A 14,933-nucleotide genomic window follows, 5' to 3' on the forward strand; every position below is an offset into this window, starting at 1 on the left:
TCACTAAAGCTCAACTCATCTACTTCAATCCTTTTAGGGAGACCAAACCTAGTTTTTAGGGTAGCTACATGGTAATTAGAGTAGAGATTGAGACATTCCTTAAGAGTAGCCCAAACTTTAAGTTTTCTCATTACCTCATATGGAGTAGTTACAAGCTTAGAGGGGTGTATAGTTAAAGAATAAGGCATACTATAGCTATATTGACCTCAGCCTCGATATCACTCTCCTCTTTTATGATCTAGTTGACCTTTGAAGCCCACTCAGATTCTTTAACCTACTCGACACTAAAGAATTGCTCGACCTAAAAAAAAAATGATGACTTAGAACCGATATTTAATGAATTTAAGTCAGAGTCTAAGACAGGCCTTATAGTGGTTTAAGCACTAAAAAAAATTATCAATAGCTTAGGTTGGAGAATAACTTGGCTCTAAGAAGGGATAGAGGTTGAAAGGGCTGAATTGGAATAAGCGAAAGAATGAGGAACTAGATTATTAAAGTCAGTTAGAGGATTATTAATGTTAGCATCTAAAATAGCTAAGAGTTCATTTATCCCATGAGTGACGTTCTCACCCTGAGCTCGCATACTCAACCCATTTCTTGGCAACTTCAGACATTTGATTTAACCAAAAGGTAACTTGACTATAGTCATTTCCTATAATAATAGAAGAAATCTTGTCATTCAAATGAACCTTCACCCCTTCCTAATTGACCTAAACACCCTTAAAGTCTACCATAAAATTAGACAGATCAAAGCTATTAGAAGACATGTTAAAAAGGCAAAGAACGTACTAAAGTGTTTAAGGGCGAAAAAGGAAATTAGAGAAAATAAAAGCTCAAAAAGTGTGTAAGTAGGTCGGATATAAAACAAAAAATAAGTCCACAAAAAGTATAAAATTTGAAGCCTAGAAGCAAGAGTAAAAAATAAAGTTTTTAGAAGGGTTTTATATAGGCAAAATTCAAATTAAATAAATGGCTTAAATTAAGCCATATCACACTTCAACAAATGAGGATGACCTTTCATCTTCCTCTTCTAAATTCAAAGAACCGCTCAAATTTAAAATAATTGCCCAAAATTCATTTGAAGCTTTTTTCTCATTAAATGTTGATTCAAATGAATTTATAACCTCACTTTAAAAACATCAAAGTGTTACCTCAAACACACTATTGATGAATAATTTTGGATGACCAAAATGCCATTAAGTCAGACACCCAAATGACCTTAGTTGGAGTTAAGATTCAAACAATGAAAGCCCATGCTATGCTATTAAGGTTTTGGCAAATATCCACGTTGGTTGGATCATAATACTATCCATCCACATCAGCACCTTGGATCTCTTACATTATTAAGAAATTGATGCTCAAGTCCCCGTTCAGACTAAGTGAAAAGTTTTAAAGCCAGCCAAAATAATTAATCCCCTAACAAAATGGACATCTCAGTCCCACACTTGTCTGAACCTGTAAACTATTTAATAGAAGACAAAATATTATGGGCATTTTATGGTCAAAGGGATATATAATAATCTTTTTCAATGAGAAAGTGACTCGTCATTAATTTAGGGCCATTTTTATCATTAGTCCAAGCAAGTGTGGCAAGCTGACCTTATTTCTCATAGTCCACATTGGCTTAACTAGCTTTACATGCCACTTGACAACATGTGAATATGCTAATTTTTCATTCTCCTATTGGGCATTCCCCTGCCATGTTAGGTTAGATCGACCAGTCAATCCTAAATCCAGTTCCAACAGCCCAGATCACTAAGATTTGGGCACCTCCCTCCTTAGGTATAAATATCTACTTATCCCAAGTATAGGCAAGCAATTCTCCACATCCTCTTTAAATTTCTCCTTTTCTCTCTTCTAAGTATTGACTTTAGCATATAAGCACCCATGTTGTAAACCAATCCTTTACTCTTAATTGATCTTCGATCTATTTTAATTTAGGTTTTTGCTTTCTAGGTAGGGCTTGGCAGGATAAGGATTGAATATAGCTCTTATAAAAATAATCCCCTAAATCCAATATAATAATATTTTAAATTCTAATACAATTATGGTAATGTATATAATTCTTTCCTTAATAAAGAAGATTTGTTTATATATAAATAGTACACCTATGTATAGCATTTTTTTCAAGCTAGTAAATGCAAAATATTTAAATTTTAGAGTAATTAATGAATACTCAATAAAAAAATTATGTTATAAATTATTTTACAATTCAAAAAATATTTTTTGAAAATGATATGGCAAGGAAAAAACAAAATTAAGCTAGAATCTAAAATTTTCTTTTTATTTTATTTATTTATTTTTATCATGATAATTTTTAATAAATATGGTGTCACATAATTCAAAATTTTTATTTTATTCTTTTTGTATTTCATCATGGCATTTTCTACTGCATATATTAAAACATCTTATTTTTTGATAAATTTTTCTTCTTATATTTTTTTAGATTTATTTTTAATTATAAAACAGCTTTTAACAAATTTTTTTATTGAATATTTTTAATTGCTGTAAAATTTAAAGTATAAAAATAGATTTGTTTCAAAATTAAAAATATAGTGATTAAATTATACTAATTAAAAAATTAGTGATAAATTTAAATCATATTAATAGAGTGATAAATTTGTATATTTTCCTTAATAGTTTCAACTTTCAATTTTCCAAAGTAGTGTATTAATTATATTTTTAAATTCTAATATTCTTATAAATGAATTTTGCGGATATAATTGGTGTGCTTGGAAATTGGTTTGGAATAATAGAATAGACGAATTTCGACTATCGTTTGTCAATGTTTTGTTTAGAGATACTTAAAGGTGTTCATTCAATCAGTTTAATTAATTTTAAATTAAATTATCTAAAATTAAATTAATCGAATTATATTATTTTATTTTTATTAACCGAATCAAATTATTAATTTTAAAAATTAACCAATCGAATTTAATTCGATTAGTTTGATTTATTTTTTCGACTAATCGAATAATAAATATATTTAAATTAAATTATATTTTAAAATTTTAATTTCTCATATTTTAAACAAACTAATAAAATTATTTAATAAAAATTCAAATACTAAAATATTATGTTAAAAACTTTGATAACTTATAAAATAAAATGATCAATTCATTATTTTTATTTTATATTTAAATTTTATTATTTTTTATTTAAAATTTTGATTAATTTAATTTTCGAATCGAATTAATTTAAAATCAAAATTTTTTAAAAATAATTTTTATTAATCAATCTAAATTAATTTAATAAATGATCAATTAATCAAATTAAATCAATTTCATCAATTCAATTAAACTCAAATTATATACACCCTTAAAACTAATAAAACAGAACTTCCTCGATCATTCATCATTATCACCGTTTTCGTTGTCCTGCACGTCGAGAATAACAACTAAAAAGGCCGATGAAGTCTAAAGGCGTGCTTCCCTCCATTTTACTTTGGTTTAATTTTTAAAAATCCATTTAGAACAGAAGTTAAGGTGGGCCCCCTGTCAAATGGTTTGCCGAATTGCCGGACCCCCATGTGCTAATGACACCAAACGAAACCGCTCCGCTCCATCTCCGTTCAAATTGAATGTCTGCCTTTCCCTTTCGCTTGCATTTCCCCATAACAAAGCGCGTTTGACTTTAAAAGCTTCAGTGGATCTAAGAAGCCATTACTTTATTATTTGTATAAAATACAAATATAAAGACTAAGATATTAACGTGGAATTAGGGTTTAGGATCAAATTTATTTATTTATTTTTAAAATAATTTTAATTTTTTTAATTAAATTTGAAAATTAAATTAATTACAATTTTAATCTATATACAAAAATTTAAATAAAGAATTAAAAATATATAAAACAGACCATTTTATTTTATAAATTATTAAAATTTTTAATTTAATAATTTAATATTTAAAAATTTTATTGAATGATTTTATTTAATTTATTTAAATATAAAAAATTAAAAATTTAATTTAATTTAATTATATTTTATTATTCAATTAAGTCAAAAATAATTAAATTAAATTTCATCGATTAAAATTTTAAATTAATAAATTTGATTTAATTAATAAAAATAAAATAATATATTTCTATTAATTTAAATTTAAATAATTTAATTAAAAAATAATCAAATTAACATATAATAATTTTTATTTTATTAAACAAGTCCAAATAAATGAGAAACAGCCTCTATACCAACAATTAAAAATTCGTTTATTTAAACAAAATGCTATATTCTCAAAATTCACAAATTTAAATAACTATCAATCTAGAAACGGATAGGTAAACCAATTAAATGATACTATTGAACTACGTTTTGTTTTTCTCATTCCTTTTCGAATTTAATTAGATCATCAATTTCAAAACTCAAATTTTTAATGTTTTCTTTAAACTTAAGCGTTAAGCTTCTATTATTTTTAACTTTGTAATTAAGTTTCATACTTATATGTATGTTTATATTAGTAGTCAATATTCTTCATTATTTTTTTTGACCTAAAATTTTTAGTGTCTAGTAGATACTTTGAATCTCAACTAATCCGAAATCAAGTTAAGTCAAACTCTATAAGAAGGATAAATTTTTTCAAGTCTATTTGCTTTATTCACAAAACTCGAAATTAAAATCTTACTTAAGGAGAACCGAAATCTTATCAATATTCTTCATTATTTAATATTCTTTACGGAAAAAGCATTACATTTTTAATAAGGAATAAGCATTATTAAGCATATCCAACTTGGTAATATTTCTAAAAGAAAGCGAATAAAAATCTAACCACATTCAAATATATCAAAACTAGTTGGACATGGAATTTGTAAAATTTTAATATAAATAAATTAATAATGAAAATAATTAAAAACGGTTTTAAATAGAAACTAGAAAAATGCTTTAACTTATATAAACAAATTATTATTTAAAATTTTAACATAACAAAAAATAATTCATTATGAAAATTATTCAAATTTAATATTATCTTACATTTTAATCTAAATTTATTACCTTAAAATCATAACAAAATATTTCAAAACGTGGAATAATATTTTTTGAAAAAAAGATAAAATCTAACAACGTATGTGAATGATACATACCACATATCTTAAGTGAATAATCACCATTTTAATAAAACAAAAAAAAAAGTTTGATTTAATGGATGATCATGACATTGGTTAAGGATTACTTAATTTCTATTTTTTAAAAAATTGCAATTAATGCTTATTTTATTAAATTTTAAAAGGAACAATGCTTTAATTGCTATTTTTCTCTTAATAGCACCTTAATCGCTTTAACTTTTACCAAAATTAAATGCAATTGTATATAATAAACAATTGTATAAAAAAATAATTAAATGCACATTTACATGGTAGTAAAGTATAAACACATATTAACAAATTTGTATAGTTACACATGCTAGTGAATGAACATTATGTACTATAATTTTGTACCAAAATTATATACTTTTTACATGATATAATTTAAATACACTAGATTATAACTCATGCGATACATGAAATATTTTATTTTATTTAATATGAATATATATATATATATACAAATTAGTTTTTTTTAAATTATATTCAAATCTTTAAAACTCATAATATATATAAAAATTATATATATTGACTTGTAATTAAAAAATAAACTTTATGAAAACAGCAAAAAAAAAATACGTCTTCTCTTTAGATATTTTTGTTTATTATAATGATTGTACATCTGTAAAATTATATCAAATAAAAATAAATTATGTCTTTCTAAAAAAATAAAATAAATATTATTGAATGATAAATTAAATAATAAAAGAAATATTAACACATTTTCACTTTAGTAATCTTAACTAAATTATTATACAAAATATGAAAAATGTTAGAAAATATGTAAAAAAAAAAACAAATTGAAAAAAATTATTTTTCATAAAAATTGTAATAGTAATATAATATATTTTTGAAAAAAAAGTTAATAAAAAAATTAATGTATAACACATTACATTTGTAGTTTTAAATTTTAAAAGAATTTTTAATGGTAATTAGGATTAAATAGATAATTTTTAAATTAATTTTTTAAAATTTAAAATAGATATAATAAGTGATAAAGATAATATTAAATTTTTTGTATTTATTTGAAATATAAATTTGATAATTAGAGTTCAAATGGATATAATCATTTTGATAATCTTATTATTTAAATATTTAAGATGAAAATTTTTAAAATTTCAAAATCTTATATAAAATTGCTTGAATTTTTAATATCTTACGTAGAGTTTTAAGAAGATAATTTTTTAAATTAAAATAAAAAAGATTGTTGAAAGATTTGGATAAACTTAATTTTTATAATTTTTAAACATGTTTGAAACATTTTGATAATTAAATAAAATTTTAAATAATGTTATTTGGTAAACAACTAAAATTATTTATTAAAAAAAATAAAATCCGTATTTCATATTTTTAATTTTAGAATATATATCTTAAAATTGATTTGATTTTTAATTATAGTTTGAATAATTTTGATATTTGAATAAATTTAAAATTATTTAATTTGTAATTAAAAAGTTATCTTATTCTTTTAAAAAATTATTCTATGTGTCATTTAAGAACGATGCCCACATAAACGCCTATGTGATAAATTTATTTATGTATGTTGTTATATAATATATATATATATATATATTATTAGTAAAGTATGTGAGAACTTTCAAAATTTATATTTGTTAAATGAGATATTAAATAATAAAAAATAATGATATTTGAAGAATTTAAGGCACTTATTAATGCAATCAATTAATTAAAATTTTTAAATATTTTTATTTTGCATGCAATTAGATGTAAATATATAATTTGATAATATCCATATCTATCAATATTAGAGATTTGTGTTCTCTAAATAATTTAAATTTTAGTAAGTTTATTATAGTGCCTCAATTTAAATATTTTTAATTTAAATTAGCTTAAATAAGTATCCTTCAATGTTCATTTCATGAAATTATTTTTAGGTAACACATCATGAAATTCTAATATTTTGGTTGAAATTTATTTATATTTAGTTAGCTATTAAATGTTAAAATTATACTAAAAAGATCACATTGATTTATGACAATGAAATGAAAATAATTTATTATTTATTGCAAAAAATTTTAATAATAAATAATTATTATTAAATTAATAAAAATAAAATGATATGCGCAATTCTAAAGCTAAAAATATTATAAAACAGATTAATTTTAATGGCTAAAATAATTTTAAATTAATAATAATTTATAAAACATTTGTTTTTTTTATCTAATAACTAAATTTTGGTAATATACGCTCACAGGTCAGCTATTTGGAATGCCATTGTTTTTTTTTTTGGTTTTTTTAATTTTTTCCTTTTACTTTAAAAACATTTAATAAATATTTATTTTAAATTACAAAAATATATACTTTAGAAGATTGTATTTTTATGTATAGGACTCTTAAAGCTTTTTTTAAAATCATTTTTTGGGATCCACTTAAATACTGTACTGTTAACACTACCGTTATAGCGTGCCATTTCAAGGGTTTTTTTTTTTTATGTATAAATTTTTTTTACCTCTTTTAGGATTTTTTAGCGTTTCCTTTTAAATAATTTTGTGAATGTATTTAAAATTATAAAAGTATATATTTCTTACAAATTTATTTTTAATATTTGGGAACCCTTATATCAAATTTTCTTCTTTTTTTTGTTTTTGTTTTTTTTTTAATTTTTAAATTTAAAAAATTAGAATTTATTTTTTAAAACCCATTTCATACCTATAATATGTCATATGTTTATTTTTTAATTTGATCATTTTAAAAAAAATATATTTACATATGTGTTAATATTAAACTTGGATTTTTTTGTAACGTGCCACGTTTATATTTTTTTATTTTTGTTTTTTATTAATTAGATAGATTTTATAAAAAAATTACTGATTAGAAATGATAAAACAAAAAAAAAAAATGATTCATGATAAGGTGCGAAAATTTCACCTAGTATATTTTAACTTTGGTAATATATAAAAGTTTAAATATTTTTAAATTTTAAATATAAATATTTGAACTATTTTGAATTTAAATAAATTTAAAAATTATCTTCCATTGTCATTAAAAAAATTGTTCATGTAAATATAATATTTTATTCAATAATCTTATATCTTATAATAATATAATTATAAATATAATATATATTTATTATTTATATGGTTTTCACTTATCTGCCAGTCCCCCCACTTTTATATTTTTAAATTTTGTTGAGAATGTGCGCAAAAGAGAGTAAAAAAGGTTGAAAAGAGATAAACAAGACAAAACAGCAAAAAGGAAAAAAAACAGGCTTTCATAACAGAAAAATGAAAAATGGTTAAAGCTTCAAAATATTAACACTACAAGGAAAAAAAACATAAAAAATTAAACGCGCAGTAAAGCCGGCCAATCCTTCTATTTCCGATCTAATTTCACTTATCTTTTCCAAAAAAAGAAACAAATCTAAACCCGCCACCTCCTCCTCTCAAATACCTAGTTGCATTTTCTTGTTTTTCTTTTAATGCGATGTCTCTACGTTACCATCCCGGGCCTCCGTCGGGACCGCCCCGAACCGCTTCGCCTGAAGATGAACCTTACAACATAATCCCCGTCCACAACCTCCTCGCCGACCACCCTTCCCTCCGTTTCCCTGAAGTACGCGCCGCCACTGCCGCTCTACGCGCCGTTGGAGATTTACGGAAGCCACCTTATGCACAATGGCACCCTGCCATGGATCTCCTGGACTGGCTGGCTCTATTCTTCGGTTTCCAGCACGACAACGTCAAGAACCAGAGGGAGCACCTCGTCCTTCACCTGGCCAACGCCCAGATGCGGCTCTCCCCTCCGCCGGATAACATTGACACACTTGATGCTGGCGTCCTCCGTAGATTCCGCCGAAAACTCCTAAAAAACTACACTAAGTGGTGCTCTTATTTAGGCAAGAAGTCGAACATATGGATCTCCGATAGCAGCCGCTCCAACTCTGATCAGCGGCGTGAGTTACTCTACGTGGGGCTTTATTTGTTGATATGGGGCGAATCTGCGAATCTCCGTTTCATGCCTGAATGCATCTGCTACATCTTCCATCACATGGCCATGGAATTAAACAAGATTCTCGAAGATTACATCGACGAAAACACTGGTCAGCCTGTTATGCCGTCGATATCAGGGGAAAACGCGTTTTTGAAATTTGTCGTGAAGCCGATCTACGAGACTGTAAAGTCAGAAGTTGAGAGTAGCAAGAACGGAACGGCGCCGCATACTGCTTGGAGGAATTATGATGATTTGAATGAGTATTTTTGGAGTAATAGATGTTTTCAGAAACTCAAGTGGCCGATTGATGTGGGCAGTAATTTTTTTGTTATTTCTAGTACAAGTAAACATGTTGGGAAAACTGGGTTCGTTGAGCAGAGGTCGTTTTGGAATCTTTACCGGAGTTTTGATAGGCTTTGGGTGATGCTGTTTTTATTTCTTCAGGCTGCGATTATTGTAGCTTGGGAAGGGAAGGAGTATCCATGGCAAGCGTTGTCAAGGAGGAATGTTCAGGTTAAGGTATTGACAGTGTTCATTACTTGGAGTGGGATGAGGTTTTTGCAGTCTTTATTAGATGCAGGGATGCAGTACAGCCGTGTTTCAAGAGAAACCTTAGGGCTTGGCGTTAGAATGGTGTTAAAGGCGGTTGTTGCTGCTGCTTGGATTGTGATTTTTGCGGTTTGTTATGGAAGGATCTGGACGCAGAGGAACCATGATAGAGAGTGGACCGCGGAGGGTAACAGGAGGGTGGTCCTTTTTCTACAAATTGCATTTGTTTATGTGTTACCGGAGTTATTGGCATTGGCTTTATTTGTGCTTCCTTGGATCAGGAACTTTATTGAGGAGACCAATTGGAAAATATTTTACCTATTGTCTTGGTGGTTTCAGAGTAAGAGTTTTGTTGGTCGAGGATTGAGGGAAGGGCTAGTTGATAATATTAAGTATACTCTGTTTTGGGCACTGGTTTTAGCTACGAAATTTGCATTTAGTTATTTCTTGCAGATTAAACCGATGATTAAACCGACCAAACAATTGTTGGATCTTAAGGATGTGAATTATGAGTGGCACGAGTTTTTTGGTGGCAGTAACAAATTGGCTGTTGGTTTGTTGTGGTTGCCTGTCGTGTTTATTTACTTGATGGATATCCAGATTTGGTATTCAATTTATTCCTCCTTTGTGGGGGCGGGAGTGGGTTTATTCCAGCACTTAGGTGAGATTAGAAACATCCAGCAGTTGAGGCTGAGGTTTCAGTTCTTTGCGAGTGCAATTCAGTTCAATCTGATGCCAGAAGAGCAGTTATTGAATGCTAGAGGAACGTTTAGGAGCAAGTTTAATGATGCTATCCACCGGTTGAAGCTGAGATATGGGCTTGGGCGACCTTACAGGAAGCTTGAATCAAACCAGGTTGAGGCTCACAAGTTTGCTTTGATATGGAATGAGATAATTTCCATTTTCAGGGAAGAAGACATAATCTCTGATCATGAAGTTGAGCTACTAGAGTTGCCCCAGAATTCTTGGAATGTCAGTGTTATTCGCTGGCCATGTTTTTTGCTATGCAATGAGCTGTTGCTTGCTCTCAGCCAGGCAAAAGAGTTGGTGGATGCTTCTGATAAATGGCTTTGGTATAAAATATGCAAGAATGAGTACAGACGTTGTGCTGTGATTGAATCTTATGACAGTATCAAGCACATGATGCTTGAAATCCTGAATGTCCAGTCTGAGGAGCGTTCCATTCTCACTGTTTTGTTTCAAGAAATTGATCATTCTATTGAGAACGAGAAGTTCACCAAGACATTCAAAATGACTGCACTACCCCAGATTCATATGAAGCTGATAAAACTTGTTGAGATATTGACTAAGCCCAAGAAGGATGTGAACCAGGTGGTAAATACATTGCAGGCCCTTTATGAGATCGCTGTCCGAGATTTTATCAAAGACAAGAGGACCATTGAACAGCTACGGGAGGATGGGTTGGCGCCTCGTGACCCTGCTGCCATGGCAGGACTGCTGTTTGAAAATGCTATTAAGTTGCCTGACCCCAGTGACCAGAAGTTCTATCGGCAGGTTAGGCGCTTACATACAATTCTTACCTCCAGGGATTCTATGCATAATATTCCAGTTAATCTTGAGGCAAGACGTCGAATTGCATTCTTTAGCAACTCACTCTTTATGAATATGCCTCATGCACCCCAAGTAGAGAAGATGATGGCTTTTAGTGTCCTTACGCCTTACTACAATGAAGAGGTGCTTTACAGCAAAGAACAGCTCCGAACCGAGAACGAAGATGGGATTTCTATCCTATATTATTTGCAGACCATATATGATGATGAATGGAAAAATTTCATGGAAAGAATGCAGCGAGAAGGAATGGTAAAGGATGATGAGATATGGACAACCAAGATGAGAGATCTGAGGCTCTGGGCATCGTACAGAGGCCAGACACTTTCACGCACTGTCAGAGGAATGATGTACTATTATAGAGCTCTGAAGATGCTCGCTTTTCTTGATTCTGCATCAGAGATGGATATTAAGGAAGGTGCACGAGAACTTGGTTCTATGGGGAGAGATGGTGGTTTGGATAGTTTCAACTCTGAGAGGTCACCTTCTTCCAGGAGTTTAAGCAGAGCAAGTAGTTCTCTGGGTCTGCTATTCAAAGGCCATGAGCAGGGCACCTCTTTGATGAAATACACGTATGTGGTTGCCTGCCAGATATATGGTGCTCAGAAGGCCAAAAAGGATCCACATGCTGAAGATATCTTGTATCTGATGAAACACAATGAAGCCCTTCGAGTTGCCTATGTTGATGAGGTTTCGATGGGGAGGGATGAGAAGGAGTATTACTCTGTTCTTGTGAAGTATGATCAGCAATTGCAGAAGGAGGTGGAAATCTATCGTGTCAAGTTGCCTGGTCCATTGAAGCTTGGAGAGGGCAAACCAGAGAATCAAAACCATGCCTTTATCTTCACCCGTGGTGATGCGGTTCAAACTATTGATATGAACCAAGACAACTATTTTGAGGAGACACTGAAAATGCGCAATCTCTTGGAGGAATACAGGCACTACTATGGTATTCGAAAGCCCACTATCTTGGGAGTCAGGGAACACATTTTTACTGGTTCTGTTTCATCACTTGCTTGGTTTATGTCAGCTCAAGAAACAAGTTTTGTTACTTTGGGACAGCGTGTATTGGCAAATCCTCTGAAAATTCGAATGCATTATGGCCATCCAGATGTCTTTGACAGGTTTTGGTTTTTGACTCGGGGAGGGATCAGTAAAGCTTCCAGAGTGATTAATATTAGTGAGGACATTTTTGCTGGCTTTAATTGTACTTTGCGAGGAGGCAATGTCACTCATCATGAATACATCCAGGTTGGTAAAGGAAGAGATGTTGGGTTGAATCAAATATCCATGTTTGAAGCCAAGGTTGCTAGTGGGAATGGTGAGCAAGTTCTCAGCAGAGATGTCTATAGACTGGGTCATAGACTGGATTTCTTCAGGATGTTATCATTCTTTTATACTACTGTGGGATTTTTTTTCAATACAATGATGGTCATTCTTACTGTATATGCTTTTCTGTGGGGCCGACTTTATCTGGCTCTTAGTGGTATTGAGAATGCTGCCCTATCTAACAACAGCAACAACAATAAAGCCCTTGGTGCCATCTTAAATCAACAGTTAATCATTCAACTTGGTCTTTTCACTGCCCTCCCAATGATAGTGGAGAATTCCCTTGAGCATGGATTCCTTCAAGCTATCTGGGATTTCTTGACAATGCAGCTTCAGCTTTCATCAGTTTTCTACACATTCTCCATGGGAACCCGTACTCACTTCTTTGGCCGGACTATCCTTCATGGTGGTGCAAAGTATAGGGCAACTGGCCGCGGTTTTGTTGTGCAGCACAAGAGTTTTGCAGAAAATTACAGACTGTATGCACGCAGCCATTTTATAAAGGCTATTGAGCTTGGTCTCATACTTACAGTTTATGCATCTCACAGCCCCGTAGCTAAGGACACGTTTGTTTACATAGCTATGACTATCTCAAGTTGGTTTCTGGTCCTATCATGGATTATGGCCCCTTTCGTGTTCAATCCTTCTGGTTTTGATTGGTTGAAGACTGTTTATGATTTTGATGAATTTATGAACTGGATTTGGTACCGTGGTGGTGTGTTTGCACAGGCTGAACAGAGCTGGGAGAGATGGTGGTATGAGGAGCAGGATCATCTCAGAACAACTGGCCTCTGGGGAAAGCTACTGGAGATAATTTTAGACCTTCGGTTTTTCTTTTTCCAGTATGGGATTGTATATCAGCTGGGTATTGCTGCTCATAGTACCAGTATTGCTGTATACTTTCTGTCTTGGATCTACATTTTTGTGGCATTTGGAATTTATCTGATAATCTCATACGCTCGGGACAAATATGCCGCTAAGGAACATATATATTTTCGTCTGGTTCAGTTCCTGGTCATCATTCTTGGAATACTTGTTATAATTGCACTGCTTGAGTTTACATCCTTTAAATTTATTGACATTTTGACCAGTTTATTGGCTTTTATTCCCACTGGCTGGGGACTTATATCAATTGCCCAAGTGCTTCGGCCCTCTCTGCAGTCTACCACGCTTTGGGATTCTGTGGTTTCTGTGGCTCGGCTATATGATATACTGTTTGGAGTTATTGTAATGGCCCCTGTGGCATTTTTGTCATGGATGCCTGGGTTTCAGTCAATGCAGACAACAATCTTATTTAATGAAGCATTTAGCAGGGGTTTACGGATCTTCCAGATTGTTACAGGAAAAAAATCTAGCGACTTGTAATTTGAGATAACTTATCAGCACTTACTAGTTGGATTCATAGTTCACTTTTGTCCAGATATATATATATATATATATATATATATATGTATATATATATTATAATTATTCTGTTGTCTGATTAATTATTTATTTACTAGTTGAAATGCTAATGGTAATCAGTGATTAGACTTATACTTTTGCGTAATGCTGTTTGACTAGGTTCACTTATGTATTTTGTTTCTTTTCCAAAGTTTTGATTTTATATTTCCTAAGTGAGAAACAGTGAATGGTTCTTGTCAATTCATACTTCTGCTTCCTTGTTCATAACTGTCTTTTAAAACTCTGAATTCCATTCAATTGTCTATTTCTCATTTATTGCTAATTTTTTGTGTTATAATGTATATTAGATGCCTTGAGTTTTTTTCTTTTGTTCTTTCAGCAAATGGATTCTGATTGTATAGAGTATGGACTTCGATGTTTTTATGGTTCTGCTATTGCATAGGCCATCGCATTTTTTTCCTTTCCATTTTTGGTCTTGGCAGTTAGTATTCATCTCCTATGTTTCATTTATTGGAATACGTTAGGGCTGAGGTGGTTCTTGCTGTATCCTAAGCTCTGCTAGTTGGGTTATGTTTTGAATTTGACTTGTTATGCCGCAGGCTGCAAATAATCTTTATTGGATGGTGGAAATTGGGGGGTAGGAGGTTTATAGAGTTTTTATTTCTTTCTTTCTTGCCATGGATACAGAAATTTTTGTAGCTTTTTGCTATTAAAGATTTATTGTCTACTGAATATTTGTCTTTTTGTTTAATCATGGCCATGCATTGCCTTTCCATATGGTCTCTCAAAGACTGAAATCACAATAAGGTGTCTTGCCTCTCAGGTTTGTTCTGTTTTGGGTCCACTCTCCTCTGTTTAAGGTGCTTCCATTTGTCTACCTGAGAAATAATCTGTGTCACATTCCTGATTGCCATTAGGGATACCCTGAATTATTGAGGTCAAAGTACTCAAAACAAAAATTGTATAACACATTGTGTATCATTTGAATCCTGCTATTGCTGTGTAGTTTTAGAAGAAACTAGCAGAATGCCCGAGCACTGCTGCGGGACAAATT

At 30.5% G+C, this 14,933-nt stretch overlaps 1 non-coding gene and 1 pseudogene across 2 annotated transcripts; both read left to right on the plus strand.

Annotated features, from left to right (window-relative positions):
* The first annotated feature begins 8,295 nt into the window (after positions 1-8,295).
* On the plus strand, positions 8,296-14,011 carry LOC111309287 (callose synthase 12 pseudogene; annotated as a pseudogene). Its single transcript, XR_016331266.1, has one exon. The product of XR_016331266.1 is annotated as a callose synthase 12 pseudogene (transcript).
* Positions 11,481-11,561, plus strand: LOC149520006 (small nucleolar RNA J33). Its single transcript, XR_016335285.1, has one exon. It is a non-coding gene; the product is annotated as a small nucleolar RNA J33 (small nucleolar RNA).
* Positions 14,012-14,933: the final 922 nt, after the last annotated feature.

This window comes from Durio zibethinus, chromosome 2 (assembly GCF_047325235.1).
Source record: "Durio zibethinus cultivar Kanyao isolate XHJ-2024 chromosome 2, ASM4732523v1, whole genome shotgun sequence".
Classification (NCBI taxonomy): Eukaryota; Viridiplantae; Streptophyta; class Magnoliopsida; order Malvales; family Malvaceae; genus Durio; species Durio zibethinus.